Source organism: Culex quinquefasciatus, chromosome 2 (assembly GCF_015732765.1).
Source record: "Culex quinquefasciatus strain JHB chromosome 2, VPISU_Cqui_1.0_pri_paternal, whole genome shotgun sequence".
Lineage (NCBI taxonomy): Eukaryota > Metazoa > Arthropoda > Insecta > Diptera > Culicidae > Culex > Culex quinquefasciatus.
Genome location: NC_051862.1, coordinates 42,983,388 through 43,005,312, shown reverse-complemented (window position 1 = coordinate 43,005,312; position 21,925 = coordinate 42,983,388). Strand labels below are relative to the sequence as shown.

Sequence of the window (21,925 nt, the reverse complement as noted above, 5' to 3'; positions counted from 1 at the left end):
TTCGTAAGTTGGTCAAATACCGATGCAAAAAGGACTTTGTTTACCAATGGCTCTTACGGCTTTTTAAAAACTAATCCGAGATATGAGCTTGACATTTCGGTCAAGTAGGTTTCCCATACTGATGGGCTACATATTTCAAGGTGTAAAATCACATAAAATTGCATAAAATAATGCAATATTTATTTTACACCCAGGCCTTTTACACGTAGCTTGATTACTGCTTTTTTAGCTGTTCAAGAGAGCTACTCTCTTTTCGCTAAATTCATCATTTTACTACCTTAAGAGATTACATACACCCAACTGGCAGTCGCATGATTGTGATGCATGGCGGCATGAAAGTATATCAGAATCTGCATGAAATCTGTCCTCATGCATTTTTTGCGATATAGGAGTATGACATTTTTGCCCGTTACCGACAATTATCGACATTACCGACGGCTTTTTGGTTGTATTTCACAAAAAAAACACTTAGCAGAACGAGGATTGAACTACCAACTTCTTGGTTATTGATCCGACACGCTACCACCACGCCATGGACGCTTGATGAAAATTGAGTGAAAGAGCACCAACATATGCTTCTCTTTGGAGTGTTGCTCGGGGACGGGCCAGCTTTATATGTGTTGGTGAGAACTGCAGATCGCTGAAATTTTTACACGCGGGCAAAAATGATCTACAAGCTTGCTGCAAAAAATGTTATAAAATATGACATTTTCTGCAGCAAATCCAATGTTGCAGATTTTGAGATATATTTTTCCTTTGGGTGTACCGGAAAATACTTTCAAAATGTCTGCAAATTTTTCTTTCAACTGATAAGCTTTTAGAAATTGCAACATGTTTCGACATATATTTTTTGCATCATTGATTGACTGCCTGTTACATTCATATTCTCGTAATATTTTCTAATTTAATCAAAATACCCATCCATAAACTATAAAAAGTGTCTTTTTAAAATGTTTTTTTTTATTTACTTTATAATTTAAGCAGAATTATACGTTAGAAGTAAATTTTTTGTAAGTTTTAATGTATTTTTAAAGATTCAGTGTGACGTTAAATATTGTTTTCTAATTATTTTTTTAATAATATTTTTGATAAAACAAATACTTTCGTCAACCTGTCAATAGTTTCATACAGCTTATCTTGAACTATTTTCATAAAAAAATGGTATGACTTCGAACAGATTATCGATTATTTCTATTATTTTACACCTGGAGCAACATTTGAAAAGGACACATAAGCATTTTGACAGCCAGAACTGTTATGGCAATTCTCAGCCAACAGATCAATATTTAACAAGCCCCACAGTGTTGAAAGGTAGCTCGGAAGGCCAGCTTTTGTTTTATAATTCAAGTTTTGTGAAAAAGTTACCTGTTGGATTGGAATTTGCCAAATAGTTCCAGTTGTAAAAATGTTTATCCGCCCTTTTCTCGTGTTGCTCCAGAAACACTGTTTTTGTGAGTTTTATATGCTACAAAAAGCAAAAGGTTGATCCTTCATAACAACAATAAATGGTATAATATTAAGGAGCTTGAGTATTTGAAACTTTTTACTGCTGTATTTATATTAAATACTAAATTTTTTCAATATTTTTTCCAAGGGGAAAACCACTCTGATCAAAGAGCCCTGGGCACTCCTGGGCAACATCGGGCACGTCATCGGGCACCCTAGGGCACACTCTCGGGCACCTTTGACTAAAATTTTGACATTTACATAAACAGACAGAAACAAACATGACAATCAGATTTCAAAAATTGGTTGAATGAATTGGTTTAGTTTTTCGGAATGTTTTCCGATTCAGGGAATTGCGTCGACGGAATTACTGACTCTCGTAGACGTGTGAAAAGCTCAGGTGATCAATCAGAGTTTAATAAAAAGGTAGCATATAGAGACCAATGTTTTCTAATTTGGGTTGGCGTATTTCAGTTTGGCCCCTCCATCAGTGAACATACACAGCGCGACAAATTAACAAACCCGACCAGGTCGTCCTGCCGGAAGGTTTCACTTGCATGACCGACGATCAGTCAAGACCACGGTCGTGCTGGTTTAAAGTACTACGACACTGCAGTGAAATCGATAGCCAGTAAAGAAGGACCTCGACGAAATACTGGAAGTTGTGCTGAATCAGCTTGAAGTAAATTTGATACAATTTGTGATTTTAAAATCCCAGCACTGAGATGCGACGAAGTTCTGCAAATTTGTTGATCATGTGTTCTTTATTATATTCAAAAAATGTCGTTATAAATAAATATTGTTTTGTGTGAATAAAAATAAAACTAGCTTGTTGAATATGTCTTGAATGTACAAATTGCACTGCACCAGGCAAACGGCTTCTTGTCCTTGTACCGCAACTTGCGTTGAGGCCGGGACCATCTTGAACTGAGTAGTGGCGACGAATAACGCTCGCAGCTCCTGACAGGAAGTGTTAAACTTTCCGACGCTAACATCTTGGTGTGTTCAGGTAGTGTTGGAACTTAATCCGGATACAACGTGAGACATCATGCCAAAGTGCTGATCGCCAGCCAGTTTTGGCCCTTCGGAAAACCTGTTGCTCCGACACCAACACGTCGTTGACATGCCCTAAAATTAAGCAAAAGTTATTTAAATAATTTAATTCACTAAAATTCAAGCTTTGATTACATTCCTGATGTCTTTACAATCGATCTCACCAGCGCTTCATAGGGATCGGCACCACAGACACGCGAGATTTCCTCATGTGGGAATGCTTGCGACAATCTCAGGATCGCGGGGAATAGGATATCGCGACTTAAAGCGCTTTCGGTGGTTCTTCCTTTGCTTAGAATTGTGGCGCTTCCACAGGAGGTATGATTCCTTGAGCAGCTGTTTGACCTCAGAGAAAAATTCACAACACAAACCGACAGCAGTCCAAAAAAGTGAAAACAAAGTAACAGTGTTGCTAAGCATCGTACACAAATTATTTATTTTGATAAGCTTCAGGACACATTTGGGCAACATTCGGGCACCTTCGGGCACGTTTGGGCAACTTTAGGGCACAGCCTACTCGAGGGCAATGAGAAGAGTGGTTTTCCCCTTGATTTTTTCATTTGTTTTTTTATGCAATGCATCAAGCGACACAAAATGATTAAAGATTATTACTCGATTAGAGGTTTCAGTATCATATATTAAATTTTTCAATCAATTATATTTTAAATTCCTAGCCTACACCAAATTTTGCAAGAATTTAAAAAAAATCTGGAATATGTAATCATAATGTACCATATCTTTCATAACAGAAAAGAATCAGTATCAAACGACGCAAACTTTTGTAAAGAATTTCAAAAAATCTTTAATCATTTCACTTGTAAAAACACAAATTTTCACAAAATACCTTTTTTTTATTACTCAATTGATTATTTGCATAATTTGAAATATGGGTACTAAATGATGAACTTTTGTAAAGATTGTTAATTTACTAATGCGTTTACAAGGTTGTTAATCGATAGAATTATTTTCGATAATTTTGGCGTCTAACTATAGTGAAAATGATTACCGTTAGCGTCGCGACGATAACGATAATCCGTCATTATCGTAATTTCGATATCTTAAATTGACTTGATCAATCAATATCATGTTATATGCTTCAATGCTTTTACTAAGAACTTATTTTATAATAATGTAGTAAGTTGGACTTAAAAAACTCAAAAAATAAAAGCGACCGTATGTTTTCGCAATTACTAACATTTTCATAATTTGAAATTCTGCAAAATTTGTATGCTTTTCAACTTAGTAGACTTTTAAAAGGTGAAATTCTTAAATTTTCACAAAATACCGCATTTCTTCATTTCCATGCGTAGCAATATGAGTATTAGATGATAGTAATTTTGCATGCCAATTAACTGTTTTAGACATTTTTTTTAAAGAAATCTAACATTTTCACAAAATACCGTATTTTTTGGATGTAGGTACTCAAATGTTCATAGTTTAGAATTTGTATTTGCCATAGTTTAGAATTTGTATTTGCCAAATTTGTATGCTTTAAACTCGAATTGAGTTTTTTAAAGTAAAACATTCAAATTTTAACAAAATACTGTATTTTTTCGAAAATGCTAAAAAATTCATAAGTGGCAATATTTATAAGTATCAAACGATTCGAAATTTTGCAAGCCAATTAACTGTTTTAGACTCTTTTATATGAAAACTAAAATTTTCACAAAATATTGTATTTTTTAAAGTACTCAAATTTTCATAATTTGAGATATGGGTATGAAACAGTTCATAATTTTTATGCTTTTGCAATGTTTTAGAGATTTTGGAATGAAATACTATAATTTCCACAGAATAACGTTTTTTTAAAGTACTATAATTTTTATAAATTGCTTTTTGAGTATTCAACGATTCAATATGTTGGATGCTTTTACTAAGAATATACTTAAATTTTCAATGCTTTCACCAGGAATATATTTTTTGACTATGTAGTAAATTTCAATGCTAAAATACTAAACAAAAAATATAAAATATCGCTTTTTCATAAACGCTAAAATTTTCAAAAAAATTAGTATGCGTAACAAAAAGTTTGAAATTTCGTAGACATTAAGTTTTTGGAATTAAAAACATGTTTTTTACAAAATTCTGTATTTTTCGAAAATACTAAAAATTTTGCTAATTATGAAAATTTTAGTCCTTTAAAAAAATACAGTATTTTATGAACATTTTTGTGTTTCGAAGTCAAACCAATACAAAAATACATTTAAAATTTCGCTTTGTCTGATACCCAAATTGCAAATTATGCAAGTTTTTAGTGTATTCGGTAAAATTGGAAATTTTCTGAAATTTTAGTATTCTAACAAAAAATACCTCTCATAAAAGTGAAAAAGCTTTAAAAAAATTCGCTTCGTTTGATAACCATTTTGAAAATAATGAAAATTTGACTTTTTCCGAAAAAAATAGAGTTCTTTTTTTATTTTATTTTTTGTACTTATGCTTTGAAACTAGCTGCATTATCAAAAACTATATTCCTTGTAAATGCAATGAAAATTCAACATAATATTGATTGATAAAGTTAATTTCATATTTTTTTTAAATATTGGTAACAAATTGGGTTTTGCTATAAACTACTGAATTTTTTACAAAAATCCGTATTTTTCCATTTACTCATATTTTCATAATTTTAATTATGGGTATCAAATCATGCAAAATTTTGTTAAGATTTTCACTACTAGTTTATTATTCAATAAATTTTATTAATTGTGAAATGAAGATGTTCAAAAAGCCTAATTTTTTTGATTATTTACTTTGAATATTATTCAAGTTCAAGAATTGAAAAAATCAACAAATTACAATTAAAATCTCTTCAAGTTGATCTTCCAAAAAAAAAAACCTTCCATCATCGATACCTTACACTACACTACATTCATTGCATGACTCAAACAGATCTCCTCTTGAGAGCAGCAAGCAACAGCAAGCTTGCTTGCCGCTGCGGTGAAAGGGGAAGCAAAATAAAAACAAGATTTGCTCCGATGTGAAAATACTGCTCGATTAGCCATTCAGCCTGCTTGTGTTTGTGAGAAACATAAACCACCCATACAAGAAATTGCTTCACACACCGATTCAATACCTCCACCAATACAACCAACTGTGACGATGGGTTTAAAACATAGAAAAAAACACCGGTTTCCTTTTTGGTCATTCAGCGATTTTTTTTTGGAGATTTAAACTAAACAGACAATAGAAGCTGACTGACACTTGCAAATGAGACCAGTGTGCACGGTGCGAATTGTTGATATTTAGACTTTTAAGATTTAATTTTTAAATAACCAAAAAATATTTTGGCAACTTTTTCTCACTGTGCAACACACACTCAAAGAAAAAAGCAAAACAAAAAAAAAGTACAGAAAAAAACCTCAACTGACTGACTGTTTGAAATCTTGCGGTGAAGGGAAGAAAGAAGGCTATTTTGATACTTTCTTGTTTCGTTTGTTGATTTCTGATGAGTTTCAATTTTCTCTCTCTCTGTTTCACAGGAAAGCAAAAACGGAGAAGGGGGAAATATTTACTTTTGCGAAGAGCGGAGAGTGATTGGCGCGCGATTAATTAAGTGAAACCTGTGCGTGGAACGTGGATTAAGGGGAAGCGCGACATTAACCTAGAAAAAAAATAAGTTAGTTTTGCGCACAAAAAGTAAGTCCGCTCCAACATTGTGAAAGAGAAAATTGAAAATTGTGTCGCTGCAAAAAAATAAAGTTGTCAAATTGTGTCGTCAGGGTTGGCAACCCGGTCAGGGCGAGTGAAAATGTGAAAGATTACCACTTAATTATTCCAATTTGTGCGCGCAACGACAGTGCATTTGCATTGCAAAAAAAAAGAAGAAGAAGAAAAAGTTGAAGGAGAAGAAGTGAAAAAGTTAAACAAAAGTAGATCCAAGTGGTGCGCGCGTGACAACTGCGATGCGCGAAATGTGACGACAGTGCAGTGCAACAACAGCAACAACAACACGGGCGACAACAGCAGTGCAACAAAGAACGCCAATGGATTTGTTTTGATGTTTGCCTTTGGCGACGGGTGCTGGCTCAGCGAAACGCGATCGAACTGAGTGATCGAGTTTGATAGGAGTTTCGGTGTTTGAACTGGTGAGTTGAAGAAATGATTTGATTTATTTGAAACTTCTTTCGTAACTTTTCCAGAATTTTACGAAAGGTTTGATATTCCAGAACAGGGTTACCAGATAACTAGCTTTTTAATATTTTATTGAAAAATCTATAAAAACCATAACAGGGGATCGAACCCCGCCGTGAGCTTCAAGTTTTTCAATTAATTCAAATTTTTATGAGTCCATAACTTTCTCGTTGGGAGCAGATGGGTATAAAACCCAGGACCATTCGCTTTTAAAGCGAACATCGTAACAACTCAGCCACGACCGCTCCTATAAGACGATTAAAACCCATTTTTAATCACTTTTTTTTTAATTTTTTTGCAATTTTTTTTTGACAAGACAACATTTTTTCGATGGATCAACTATGGTTCCCTTGGAACGAGCTGTCAAGTAGGAGCTATTCTGTCAAGAAGGACCGCGAGGCTAATTTTTCAAAATTGATTTAACAATCCATTTTAAACTAAGCTCTAATCTAATCTAAGCTTCATTTTAGGACCCAATTGTTCTCGATTTGTCTTATTTTTTGTTTAGGATCCCATTTTGAAATAAAAAAACATCTTTTGTTCTACAAAAAATTTAACATCTCTGTTTTTTCATGTTTTTTTTATTTATCATAAAAATAAAAACAATTATCTTTAATTTTCAAGAACGTACGGGTCTACATCGAAAAGCCAAAAATTTTATTTTATTTTTTATTTGATTTGAAATTTTAGCCCTGCCATTTTGCATCATTTTTTTTTCATGCAAGCCTCTATACATTTTTGAGTGACGGCATGTGAATATTTTTATGCATCTGGAGAATGGATTTTAGATGGTTTAGACTTTTGAGATTAAAGATAGGCACGCGGCTGAAAACATGATTTGATTATTTTACTTTCTATCGCTAAAAGTTAATTTCCCAAAATATGCACATTTTAAAATTCTGATTTTATTTTTTGCTTTTTTGAAAGGACTAAAAAGGTTTTTTTTGCGATAGAACTTAGTATGATGAACAATCCTATGATATTTGTTTTTAATTTTGAATTAAGAATGAACGAAATCTTAAATATACTTATACTTTTTTTTGATTAAATGATGAGTTTTCAAGTTATTGGCATTTGAAAGCGAACATGTTCGAATAATTTCGACTTTTTGCAATTTATAAATACTTTATGAAGAAAAAACCAAAACAAAATTTCTACACGGAGAAAAAAAGAGTTCCCAAAATCGTGAACAAGCGGTTATGATAATGGAAACCACGAAAAAAGTGTTCAAATCCTATGGTAAATTTTTGGTGATTGGTAAAAAGTCGTCAGTTTTAGATTTTTGTATTTTTTAAAAATGCTTAATTTCAAAATCGGGCTTTGTCATGCACACGAGATATATCGTGAGCGTCTTCATCCCAAATTTCAGCCAATTTGGTCCACCCCATCTCGAGATATCGTGGCCCCCGTAAATCACCTCGGTGTTTAGAGAAAAACGTTCACAAAGTTTGACAGTTCACTTTGCGCATGGCAAAATTGAGAATTGAAATCGTCTCTTGCTCATTTCAGTCACGAAATATCTTTATGGAATTTTTAGAAATGATTTAAAATAATATTTTTAGTGGATTCATCGAATTTTCTGTACTACCAAATTTTGTGATTTTATATTCCCTTAACAAAATTACATTTTGTTTGTCTTTGAGATGTTGTAGTAATTTTTGCATTAAATTTCAAATTATTTTTTTTATTAAATATGTAATATATTTAGCATGAGAAGAAAAACATTTTTTTTGAGTTCTATACAGCAGTCTCTTCATTTCTTCGCAAATAATCAGAAACTAATCTTATTTAATTTTTTTTAAGACAAAAAATTAATAAATAGGTTACCCAAGAATTTAAAAAAAAGTAACTTGAAGCTTGAAACAAAAAACGATTTTAGGACCAAACCTCGATGAAACCCAAAAACTTTTAATTTTTGCATCTTTAAGAGCCTTAAAAGAAGGATGATTACAAAATATAATCAGATGTAATCAAATAATATAATGTAATAACTAAATAATTTATGTTTTTAAAGTATTACGAGATCAAAAATCATAATTATTTGAAGAAATTGTTGCCAGAATTGGGTTTCAATCTAAAACAGGATTGCATTGTATTGCAACTTTAAAACAAGAAAAAAATTATAGAAGAAAATATAAGTTAACATTTAGAGGGTGCACGTTTTCGAATAAAGAATAAATATTTTCAAGTCAAGTTCAAGTTCAAGTGTAGTAAAAAAAACCCCCGTCATGGTATATATATATATCTAGAGTTTTTGTTTTGAAGAAGTCCTATAAGCAATTGTGCCCCAATTAAAGAATTTAATAAATATAATATTGGAACAATGGATGCCGCAATTTTTGTTAAAATAATTTCAATTTTTTTTAAATGTATGTAAGGACGCAATCAACCACCTAAAAGTGGATTAAGTTTCGTTTTTTTTTCTTCATAACAGTTTAAAATTCCATTTTTTTTATTGTTAAAAAAATGTTCAAACAAACTCTTTAAAACTCCTCAACTTGTCTCCAAAGCCATCGCGCATAATCGCGTCCCATTTCAGGCGAGGCCAGAAACCCCATAAAAAAATCCACAGTAAAAAAGATGATCCATAAACCTCGCCAATGGTTTTCCATCAAAAATCCAACTTTTTGCTTCGCTTTCTTTCTCCCCTTTCCCCATTCTTCTTTACAAACGACGACGACGTATGAGCGCTCGCGCACACACACGTTCGTTTCCTTTCACACTTGTTTGCGGCTTTGTTTTTCTCTTCTGTCTCTCTCCCTCTGTTGCCATAAGATCGTTTCTCGGTATTTTTTCGCTCCGCTCCACACACCTTCTTCGTGCGTCGCCCGGGTCGAACGTAAGTGTCGTCATCTGCATGAAATAAACGATTCGAGCTCGAAAAAAGGCTAACGTTCGCGCTGGAGTAAAGAATGGAAGTTTTTTTTTTGCTGACATCAGATTTTATTCTTTAATACGAATTAAACGCGTACGAAACGGGACGAAAACAAGAGAGAAAGAGCATGAAAGATGCGTTAGCCGAACATTCCCGAGCATGGCCCGAACTAAGCAGGCGACGCACGAATGCCAGTGCGGCGCGCAGTGTGTGGAATGTCCTTTTCGTTGAGTTTGTTTTTTGTTGTTGTACTTTTTTGTAAGGGGAAGCGCTGACATTTCCTGGAATGGGCCCCGTTTATATTTTGCCCTTCGTGCTTGAACTTGAAAATTTTTACTCATATTGGTTGCAGCTGTGAATTATGATTTTTTTTGGTTTGTTTTGAGGTATAAATTAAAATGTTTTTTTTTCGTATCAAAATGATGTCAAACTTAGAAATCAAAACTTCCGATTGACGCACTCGCTCGGCTTCCGATCAACTTGACGATCGATTTGTCAGCAAAATGCAATGCAAAACAAAGTAAGCGAAATAAAAAAAACTCAGTGTCTGCGTGTTCTGTGCTGCCCTCACCAGGCAACACCACGACGAGGATGAATGATAATAATGACGACGACGACGACGCGATCGCAAGACAATGACGGTCATTTTGTGTGTTAATTCTCGTAATACACGCTGAAACAAAAGCAAGCGAAAATTGCGCACCGAAGGATCATCGATGGGGTCACCACAAACACACACAAGCACAGCTACACACGTGTGCGCGTTTTATTGACATGTGCATCCGTTTGTTCTTGCTTCGTCGTCGTCGTTATTTTGCCTTTTCATCGTTTCGTTGGTGCAATCCTGCTACCTTAGCCTACTTTACCTTACCTTTTAACTCGAATTTTTTTATTCGTTTCTGTCGCGACTGATCAAAGCAAGCATTTTGAAGGTTTCAGTCGGGTATAAGCACTTTTGGGATTTGACTTTTTGTCGTGGGAACAGCATTGAGGGATACAGTAAATTTTGGTAAAGATTTTAGAACTCATAATGTAGAACCATATTTTGACTCTTTTAAAATGTTAGGGATAGGTTGGAAAATTAAAGTTTTTAAAGTTTCAAACAATGAAAATCTTTGAATAATGGTTCAGATCACAAAGTTAAGTGGATATTGCATTTTAAGAAAAAAATAGTCGAAAGAGACAATTTTGGTTTGGTTGAAAAATTAAGTGGTGTTTGATTAAGGAATTGAGTTTTCTGAAAAAGTGAAGTTGGCAGCACATAGAAATCTCTAAGAAAAATAGACATTTTCGATTTCATAAAATGATTTAGGACTTGTTTACCAAAAGTTACAGCCAAAAGAGTGCCATTTTTAAAAACTCAAATACCAGGAAAAAGCGCAATACAAACGATGACAATACATCGATTTTCGGTCATAAATATTTCAGGTTTCTTTAGCCTGTTATTTCAAAACGTAAAATTTTTAAATTTTACGCCCGTTGATTCCAAAATTTAATTTTTTTTGAAGATCGGAAAATTTCAAAAATGCTTCATGTTTTTAACATATGATTATCAGTTTCTGAGATATTGGACTGTATGGACTTAAAAATCGTAAATTTTTTTGTTTCTTTTCTTTTATTCGCTGTATTTCAGCAACCAGAGGTCCAATGATCTATGTTTCTTAAACAATTTTATTAGAAACTTTCTTATCTTTTGAAAAAATACTTTTGATGGATTGAAAAAAAAACGAAAAACTGGTTTTTTTCTTTTAAAATTTTACCTTCAGTGGCTTTAACTTGAAACAGTACTTTTCGATTGCAAATTTGATTTTACTGACTGAACTGAGGTCGTTACAAAATCGAGTAAAATTTCTATTTTTCAAAACTTTATTTTTCAGAAAAAAAAATTATACCTTTGCTGCACAATTTTTGTCCATAATTCGCGCATGGTTCAAATTTTGAGATTTTTTTTTTCATTAAAACATTAAAAAAATGTTTTTTTCCATTCACCATTTTTTTAAATAGTTAACATCAATTACTACTAATTTGCAGAAGACATCAAACCAATCAGAAAATTCATCTTAAAGATACACATTTTTGACATTTTTTGCATTGGCCCTATAACATTGTTTTGCTTGAATTGCTCCACTGCACAGTGGTCCGAAACCGAAATCTAGCGTGACAAAATTGATAGCGGCCACACGTTAAGATTTAGAGCTTTGATATCTTCGGGACAAATGATCAGGGTCAAAAGGAGCATCTTTTGGAATGGTGGACATTAGGGTGGCCCAAATTTTAAGATGGTTCAGATTTTTTTTTTTATTTTGACGGGATGACGAGATGGCGCATTGGTATCTTCAAAAAAATTGTAGGGAACACCATTCTGAGCAACTTTGCTCATGGACACAAAGCTCTATCTTCAAACGGGAAGTTTTTAGAGCCATTTCTGTAATTTATGTTGAGGCGTTTTAAAAAAAAATAGTTATATAAAAAATTAAAAAAAAAATATTTAAAAAAATTATTAACTCAGGCTTTGTCGTAGCGAGTTGGTGTCCACTAGACATTTGTAGAGCTTATCAAAACACACATTTATCTTCCAAGAGAACGAAAATCGAATCTTTCAAACCAAAGTTAAAGCCAAAATACGACGAAAAAGACGCCATTTTGAAATGTGAATAACTTGAAAAGGTGCTGGAGTTTGACCTCGCTCTTAGAAGAATCTGAAAGTACACATTGTAGAGTAAATTTGCTGAAAATATCTCGGAGGTTTTTTTTGTTTAACTCCTTTCATCTCAATTTGAAAATGAGTATTTTTGAATCGTTTTCTGCCCATAACTTTTAATAGAGTTGATTTCAAAACTTTTTTTCGTAAAATCGCGATAATTCGTGATGTTTACAAGCAAATCTCTTATGTTAATATATCAAAATTTTTGTAATTGTATGTTCTACAACTTTGCAGAACATTGTAACACTCTAAAAAAATACCCTGCAAAGTTAGAAAAAAACATGAAATTTCAAAATGGAAAATTGTATTCTAAATGAAAAAATGACTCTTCTGGGTCAATGTAGATTCGAAAATGACATGTTCCAAATATTTTTACAGTTGAGTAACGGAAAATACCAGAGTTTTTTAAACTTTTTTAGTGTTTTTTTTCGATGAAAAATACGTTTTTTCGGAATTCTTAGTACGCTATCAAATCAATTTTTTTACCTCTTTTTTCGCATGTGTTAAAATGGAAGGGGTCGTACCGCCCTCACGGTTACTCCACAACTGTCATCCACATACAAAGCGAGTGAAGTCAAAATCGAACCAAGATCGAACCAAGTTTTTGGCGCGAGGCGTTTGAAAAGGTCGTATGCACATTGGACATAAATTATAAAAATAAAAACATTTTGCAGTTTTTTTTTTTTTTCTTTAGAAAATTTAATGTTTAATCTCAAATGTGAACTAAGGGATCAGCATGTAATTCCATCGAGAACTTAATGTTGGCAAATTAGCAATTTGGTGTTCAGTTACAGCCTAGGTTACAGCTAATTTAAAGCATTGTCGACCGATATTTAGTGTTCTTAAAAGGGTAATTCATGTTAATACAACGGACAGGAAGGATAACACTAATTTTATTTTGTTTCAAGGAAACTAAAGCTATTCAGATTTTTAGTTTAGTTCAGTGTGTTGTGATGTTTTGCTTGAATGGCCAAATAGATATTTGTTTTATTGATCCAATACATGTTAAATGTGGATAAATTTGAGTAATACTTGTAATTATCTCGCATATACATGCAAAAAAGTTAAATCCGACGTGAAAACGAACAAAAACTAATAATTTTGGAAAAATTGAATGTAGTTATTTCATACGACTTTTTCAAAAACCATACGTAAACAATATTGACAGCACTTCTGGCGGGGACTTCAGGAAACTGCATGCGTGTCAGATCCCTGACCGCCCCGCCGTCACGAGATATCAAAAAAACAGACCTCGGATTCGTGATCAGTGGAAATTTTGGAGAATCGTCAGCAAAGTGGTTTAAAAATTTAATAAGAAAAAATGCATTCAATTGAACAAAGATCAAGTGTTTAAAAAAATCAGACTTCAAAAAATTTGATTGAAATAATCATTTAACGAGAAACCTAGAAAAAAACGCACCTACAACCAAACGATAAGTAAAAATACAGCAAAAAGGAAGTAATGTGAAAGGAAGAATCCCCCGAAAAACACAAACAAAATTTAAATCAAAACACTCTTGAAGAATACAGTAAGCAAGCGGAAGAAAAGAAACCTCCAAAGTAGGCCTAACCACTAACAGCAAAGCCTACTGGATTGTTGTTGTTGCCCAAGAGAGGAGAGCTGAGGTCTCCGACAGAAGCCTACTGTGTGTGTGGTGACTTTGGAACGGTCTTTCGGGTGGGGTGGAATGAATTAAGATCTTGTTAATTCTTTACACTTCATATAGAGAAGAAGAACTGTATTATAGGAGAAATGGTTCTCCTCCTTCTTCTCTTCCTCGTCAGACTTGCTGAGGCTGGCATGAGCATGAAGAGCTTTTCGAAGCTTTTGTTCGAGTGGAACAACGACGACGACGACGACGACTCTGGAAGAAGACAAATGAAGAAGTCGTCGTCGTGGAGGACGGATTTGTGACCGATAACAGGTAGTTGACATCGTCGTCGAGTTGAGTCGAGTGGTTGTTTGTGGGTCTTGGGTTTTGGTTCGTTCTCTGTAACGCTGAGAGAGAGAGAGAGGAATTTCAAGCTGTTCAGATCTTGCCAGGGAGAGGCGGCGACCAATCAATGTGGAACAGAGTGTTGACACGCGGCGTCGAGAAGAATGGAATGATTCACTGGTGTGGTGAAGCGGCGGATGTTTCCGGTTGGGAACAACTCATCGGGAAATCACGGTATTGCCGTGGTGAGGTAGTTTAAGCTGGGTGTTTACGGGCCAATCGAAGTTGAAGAGGGGTTAGTTTATGGCTTAAGGACTGTTTGATTAGCTTTTGATGGCGGGGTTTCTGTTTGAAATTTTGATGAATAATTTTGTATGTTTGACGTTTTGATGAACATAAACTTTGGGTCCCCCTTGAATTTATCAAAAATATTTAGTCATGACCAAATGTTTTTCCTCCAAAGTTTGTATGGAGACTGAGGGCAGTTCGTCGCTCGTGCATACAATCCTGAAATTGCATGCAATATATTCCACATTGATTCCTCGCTTGAAGACGGTGACTTTTGCCTAGGAATCGATAATTGGAAGTAGAACCAATTCCACCTGAACCAGGTTCTTACCACCATTCTCAGCCATCTATTGCCGGCCGCTTCCATCTCCACCGTGCACCAGGGACAAGCAAAGAGACTAGGAAGACGGGAAGTGTCGATGTGTTCCACTTTTTCATGAGGATATGGGAAACTCTCCACGGTATCCCCAAGAAAGTTTCGCTTGAAGTTGGACATTTTTGGGAAGGTAAATGGCCTAGGATACGCCCCAAGCAAGCGTTGTGTTCAGCGATAAAAGAATCTTACTCAAAAGAAAATCTTTTGACGCTTATCAAGAGAAAAAATCGGAAGGGCTCTCCTCACTCGCGCACGAACCATCGGTAAAAGAAATCTGAAAGAAATCATCATCATGATTATTTGGTGGAATATCTTTTTCACTACTACACTTGCAGGTGTAACGTCACACGTCGAAAAATGACCTGTCCCTTTTTGAAGATGGGCAGGAAATTCACACGAAATCTTCACCTGTTTGATTAAACAAGAAAAAAAAATGATGTTTTTATGCCCAAAATCAGCTATTTTTTCGAATTTTGTCGCTATTTTCACTTTTGCTTCCAATCTAATTCCAAAACAACTGTTATCAAGCCATCGTCACTCGTGTGGCCTGCTTTGGTTCGCAATTTCTTCACCATCATCATCATTTTTGCACTATTTTTCTGCTGTTTCTGCCGCCCCTACCCATCCTAGTAGCTTCGTTCGTTCTGCTCAGCCCGCCCAAGCTCAAACCTTTCTTTCATTAACTCACATCAGTAACCACTGTACGTCAGTGTTAGCATGAAGACTTTTGAGGGTTGATGTTTTGTTTACATTCGTGTGTTTGTTTTCAATTGTGTACCTTTTCTTGGTAATTAGTTTGTTATTGTTTGTTTTTTATCTTATTCGTTGTATTCTCAATTTTGTTTTATTATTTATAAAAACTCATCGATTTCCGAAAACAAAACAATATCTGAACGATTTCTTGTTCTCTCTACAATTCTCTCATCAATGCAAACAGCTAGGCCGAATAGTTCAACAAATGAATAAAGTCCAAGAAAAAAAAGGCAAAAAGAGAAGGGCTTCACTGAGAGCTTTCAATCAACGCAGACCTTAACTTTAAAGAGAGAAAGAGAGTGAGATAGACTTCAACAAGCTGAAAGAGTGGGAGAGAGGGCTGTATTATTGTTATTACCGATATTTTCGCCAACTTCCTCATTATTATATAATTAGCCACTGTTTTCGATATATGTAAAGCTTCCAATGTCGAGACAAAGAGAGAAACACTGAAAAGAGTGTTGGGGGGTGAAATCAAAGGAGAGCGAATCAGCTGAAGTGCTGCCGCTGCTCAAAGGGAAAACTGCTGCTGCCTCTGAACAAGCAACTGGCGGAAACTTGGTGCTGCTGTAGGCTTTCGCTTCCGTGAACTATTGTTGCAAGCCAGGCCGGCGCGAACGAACGCAAAGTTGTTTTTCAAGTTTTCGAGCCCGGGTTTTGCTCACTGCGCGCCCCGACGATAAGACCCTTTGGGCCGGGCAAGTAACAGCACTTTTTTCTGGCGCGAATGAAACCCGCAGTGTTGTGGAATATATGTTCCTAAAGTTGAGCTGAGGTGGATTTCAGAACAATGTTGTTGGAAGATAATAAGTTGAAATATTATACATAATACCAAAATATTTTAAAATTTGATAGTATTAAAAACTTCAACGCCCTTTCAAAATACAGTTTAGGCTCGAACATCCGAAGGCCATGGCAAAATTTCACTTCGGATTAGCGAATCACGAAAAAACAATAGTTTTGTTCTGATATTTTTGATTGCTGAGCTCAAGTAAGACTCCTAAACCAAGCTAAAGTCATTTAGATTTTGTTTTAAATCCAAGATGGCGACCAAAATGTCGGTGATGAAATATTGAAAAATGCATTTTGTTATTTAATAGGCAATAAATTATTCAAATTTAACCAAAATTAGGTCGCAGAACTTTAATTTGCTGTTAAAAATAAGGAAATTAATAAAAGAAAGAAATTTTTTTTTTCATGATTCGATTATCCAAATTCAAACTTCGGATTTTCGAAACTTTGGATAATCAAGGCATCGGATTTATCCTCTTAAGTTTTTTTTGTTTTACTTTTATAAACATTTCAATACATTTATTACATCGTGAACGTGCACAGACTTGCCTTGAAAACTCGAAAACGTATTTTCTACATCCTCCAATCAAATCAATCTTTTGGCTGATTTGTTCTTGTGTTTTGGAATCATTTTCAAGCATTTTTTATCGTTGCCAAGAACAAACATTAGTTATGTCCAAGAACAAACATTAGTTATGTCCTTGATTATGAACATAAATTCAGCTATAACGCAATATAGTGCCAAAAAAAATGATGTAAAATCAAATTTGCAATCGATAGGTACACTACAAATAGGGCTAGTGTTTTTTCACGGCAAATAAATCTAAATTACGCGGCATGCCAATTACAAAACATTAAAATTTCACGGCAATTTCACGGTACTCTAAAAATTGCTCAAAATAAACCTAAAAATGTTTTCTTTTAGCAAAATTATTTACAGGAAAGTGTCCAAAAAGTCAGCAGTAGTTCTTGATACTGAATAGAACCCTCTGACACAAATTATTTATTTGAAAAAAAGGAGTGTTGGATTAATCTTGGGAAATTTTGAAGAATTCCCGTCAGTTGAATTCATGATTTTCAATAGGTCTTACAAACAAACGTAAACATTGAGTTTATCCCGCTTACTTCAATGAACAGGTGTAAAAGGGATACACAAAATGTTAACATTTGTTTATAGGACCTAATAAAAAATGTCAAAAATTTATGATTCAGCTGTTTTATTTTTATTGAGATTTTATTAAATTATTTGCTTAAATACCTCCAAAATGAGGACGTCCTCCTAACCTCTAATTTATCAAAACTAGAATCATAAAATTAAGTGCAATAAAGGGAAATTTTAGTATTATCATAAAGTTCAGGCAGAACTTCATTAAAAGTGGTTTTATTGATATTTCAAGAAAAAATATAATTGAATTAAGGGGTTACATATATGTAAATCGGCAAAAATTTCAGAGGTTAGTTTGAGCACACACTTAAACTTTTTTTGAATCTGTTTTAAGGGCATTAAAATAAATATTTTCAACCATTATCAAAATAAATTTGAAGACCTTTGGTTGTATAATTGCCGAGATATAGATATTTGAAGTTAGCAGTTTCAAAAAAACGGGTGCCACGATATCTCAACACTGCTTTGACCAAATTGGCTCAAAATTTTGGTGAAGCCTCTTTAAACCGGTCCTGTGTGCATGACGAAGCCCGATTTTCAAAAAAAAAATATTTGAAAAAAAGATAAAAATATTATTTTTCTGTGTTTTTCATATAAAAAATCGTCAATTTTTGATTTTTGTATTTTTAAAAAATGCAAAATTTCAAAATCGGGCTTCGTCATGCACACGAAATATGTCTTGCAAGTCTTCACCCCAAATTTCAGCCAGTTTGGTCCATCCCATCTCGAGATATCATGGCACCCGTAAATCAACTCGGTGTTTAGAGAAAAACGCAAACAAAGTTTGACAGTTCGCTTTGCGCATTGCAAAATTTCGAGCGTAAAACATCTCTTACTCAGTTTAATCATGGAATATCTTCATGAAGCTTTCAGTAGTGATTGAAAATCATATTTTAAGTGGATTGAATAAATTTTCTGAAACATGAAATTTTGTGATTTTCTACATGTATGTAACCCCTTAAAACACATAATTTATATTTAAACAAAAAAAAATAAAAAGGGATTTTTTTTTGCGTTTTCTTTCAAAAATTGTCGATTAATGTTCTTTTATAATCTTTTTGGAATTTTGTGGAATAAAGAAACTATTTGCAATTTGTTGAATATTTTAATGAACAATATCTTTAAAAAATAGTAGGAGATCTGATATGATTCACATTTTTATTTGCTAGCTGCTTAAAAATCATTTGAAATGTTTGAATTAAAAAAAATAAATGCACTAAGTAGCGATTTATCAATTGAATATTTCAAAATTCGCGGCATTGCACGGCATTTCCTAAATTTTACGGCCTGTGATGAATTTCACGGATTTCACGGCTTCCGTGAAATCACAAAAAATCACTTGCCCTAAAACATTGTGAAAAAGTGCACCATTATTGAGTTTTTACTCACTTGGAATTCAATGTTGAGGAAATTCATGCGCATTTCTGAAAATACTCCAACTTAACTCAATTTTCAAATTCCAATATTTCAGAAATTTCAAAATGAATCGTCCGTAAAGTTTTACAATCGTTTGAAAAATAATATTTTTTAAATTTTAAAATCAATTATAACATTTCAATGTTACGCCCTTTTCAAATATTATTCTCGTTTTCAAAATTTTCGAAATATTATTTTCTTTGTTCACAATTCGATTTGAAAAGTGTTACTGCCAAAATCATAACTCGATGGTAAATGTTTGCTCATATTTCTCTGTGATTTTAGTTTTTATAACATTTTTTTCAGTAGGGAAATATTTTTTACACAATTTCTAAATCTGCACCTTTTTCGGCATAAAATTCAACACTTCCTATGATTACATTTTTAAAATTTGTTTTTTTCACTCTATGTCGAATGGTTACTTAGTATGGTTTATGCTCAAATTTTAAAAATACTCAGCTGTATTTTCCAGATTTTATTATCTTCCTTCTCATCGGTTTTTTTAAACTAAATATTTTTAATGGTTTTCAATTTCAAATTTCTTTGCAAAACATCGTCAAATTAACAGATCCTTTATTTTGCTGTTATAAAATAATAAAATAGATTTTGAACAAATTTCAGCAATCTTAAACATCAAAATTGCGAAGAAAAGAAACTAAATATTTTAATTTCGCAAACTTCGTGAAAATAACTAACCTAGTTAGGAATTACATTTCTAGAATTTCGCTCGAAAACATAAATGGAATTTTATAATTACCAAGAAGAAATATCTTTACAAAATCAAAATTTCAAGACGTGGACAAATGGGGGGAGGCGATTGTCCACGCTCTATATAAGACTTTTTTTTTGTATGGACAATTGTCCACGTGGGGGGTGGGGGTGCTGAGATTTCCAAAAAAGTGTCCACGTGGTTTGTGGATGGTCCCTTACGAGATATCTTTACCCAAAATTTCGAAATAATCACTCTACCTAGTAATTTTATCATGATTTTCCGTGAAGCCAAAATTCGAGGGAGTATCACCCTGAAGATCTAACAATAATTAAGACCGGAAAATCAAGATAACTTTAATTTTTAAAAAGTCTAACAAAGTAATAGGTTAGCTAAAAAAGCAATTTCATCGATATGAATAAACATCGTAAAACAATATTTTTTTTTCAATTTGTTATTATTTTCTATTATATTATCAAGCAATCAGTTATCAAATGCTGCTCTTTTGTCCAACCGCAATCAACGTTGTAGGGCCAACTTCTTACGTGTATGAATTGCAAACTTTTCCACTAGCGGTTTGGAGCGCGTTCCTCATAAAATGCGCAGTTTGAAGTGCGCAATAGCAATCTTCACAATTTTAAATTTTGTTTTAAGAGAAATCAGCGAAAAACCTGTTTCCAAGAAATTTTTAAATTTATCAATTAAAACACTAAAAATCGAGAGCAATTTTTAAGAAATGCTCAATCATAATTTGTAAACCGAAAAAAATCCCTCTATTTACCAAATCACTCCGCACACATTTAACACATTCGAGGCGTGAAGGTCTCGGTCGTTATCAGTCAAAAGCCGGTGGCGATGAGTTTGTGTGTGCGGTTGAAGAGAGCGCAACTTGAAGGGGCGCGCACGTTATCAGTACCGGGTACTGTGATTGTGTGTCAGATTGTGGCTCCCAAATGCTCTGCTCCAAGTGAAGTTCAGCTCCCCGAAACCTGAAGCGAAACATAATCGATTTTTCAATCCCACAGACGAGATTCTGCCACGACGAGCCCGAGCACGACGGTGGAAAGCTCGAAAGCTCTCGCAATCATTATAATTGCAGATTTTTTGCAAACAAAACTTTTCAACTCCGGCCTTCCTTCCTTCCTTCCTCCTACACACTTGTGCACACATACACACACAAGCATAGCGCCGGTGGACGCCTTTCGGGTTTGACTTTTTCTGCACATTTTCTGGACTAACCCTTGGAGGAACAAAATGTAATTTTGCCATAAAATTTATTAAATCACTTCAAAAATTGACTTCTTACATAGGCTTCCTGGACACACCTTAACGTGTACTTATCGACTTAGAATGAAATTCTGAGACATTTTTTGTGAATAACGTCATGATTCGAAATCCGGACACTTAGCAGTAGCATATCAGTAGCATATGGGAAAAAAATCATGTAACAAGTTGGAAATGTAGAAATATCATCAAAATGTTTAAAAAGAATGCATGAAAAATATGTCTTTTCTAACGATTTTTAATCAGAATTTTAAAATTAAAATGACTTGTTGTACTTTGAATCCCGGACACTTTTGCTTCGAATTTCGGACACTCGATTTAGATTATGAACCGAACAAATTTGAACTGAAATGTTGGTGAACGGCATTCTTTAGGTCTCGAAAAAGCTGTTAACAATCGATATTTTATGTAAGAATTTGCTAGAATTAAAAAAAATCAAATCCAAAAATTTTTGCTTTTCCTTCCCGGTGCATCTAGCGCCTATGAAATATTTCAGTGAAATGTTTCACATTATGAGTAAACTTATAATTTTGCTTTATATCAATGTTTTGGCATTAACTACAGCGTTCAAACAAACTTAAAATGAATGTTGATATTAGAATTCAGCAAATAACACAGTTTTGACATTCATGATGCGAACATATATCCAAATAATTGATAAAACAAGATGAGGTATCCGGGTTTCGAAGCATCCGGGAATTCGAATATTTGGAACCCAACTTTACTATGCCATTTGTTGAATTTTTTGCATACACTAGGCGCAATCAAATGCCAATAGGAACGAAACTTAAAGAATCTGAAAATCTTGTCTCAAGTTATGACCACTTTAGTTATATTTTTGTACCGTTTTGAAGCCGGATAATCTCATTTATCTGCATAAATATTGTTTCCGGATCATCATCCGAAATCCGTAGGTAATTGAAATACCTTCCAAACGACACTAAAATCTTAAAGATCTGGCAACACTGTCTCAAGTTATGCACATTTATTTGATAGTTT

The 21,925-nt window shown here is 33.8% G+C and overlaps 1 protein-coding gene across 2 annotated transcripts in view; it reads left to right on the top strand.

The window, feature by feature from the left end:
• LOC6043836 (neurogenic protein mastermind) overlaps positions 1–21,925 on the top strand; it is a 253,670-nt gene that overhangs the window by 1,796 nt on the left and 229,949 nt on the right. For both annotated transcript variants that reach the window (XM_038253534.1, XM_038253533.1), the window contains exon 2: positions 5,976–6,581. The gene's annotated coding sequence lies outside the window, so the exon portion shown is untranslated. The remainder of the gene's footprint in view (positions 1–5,975; positions 6,582–21,925) is intronic.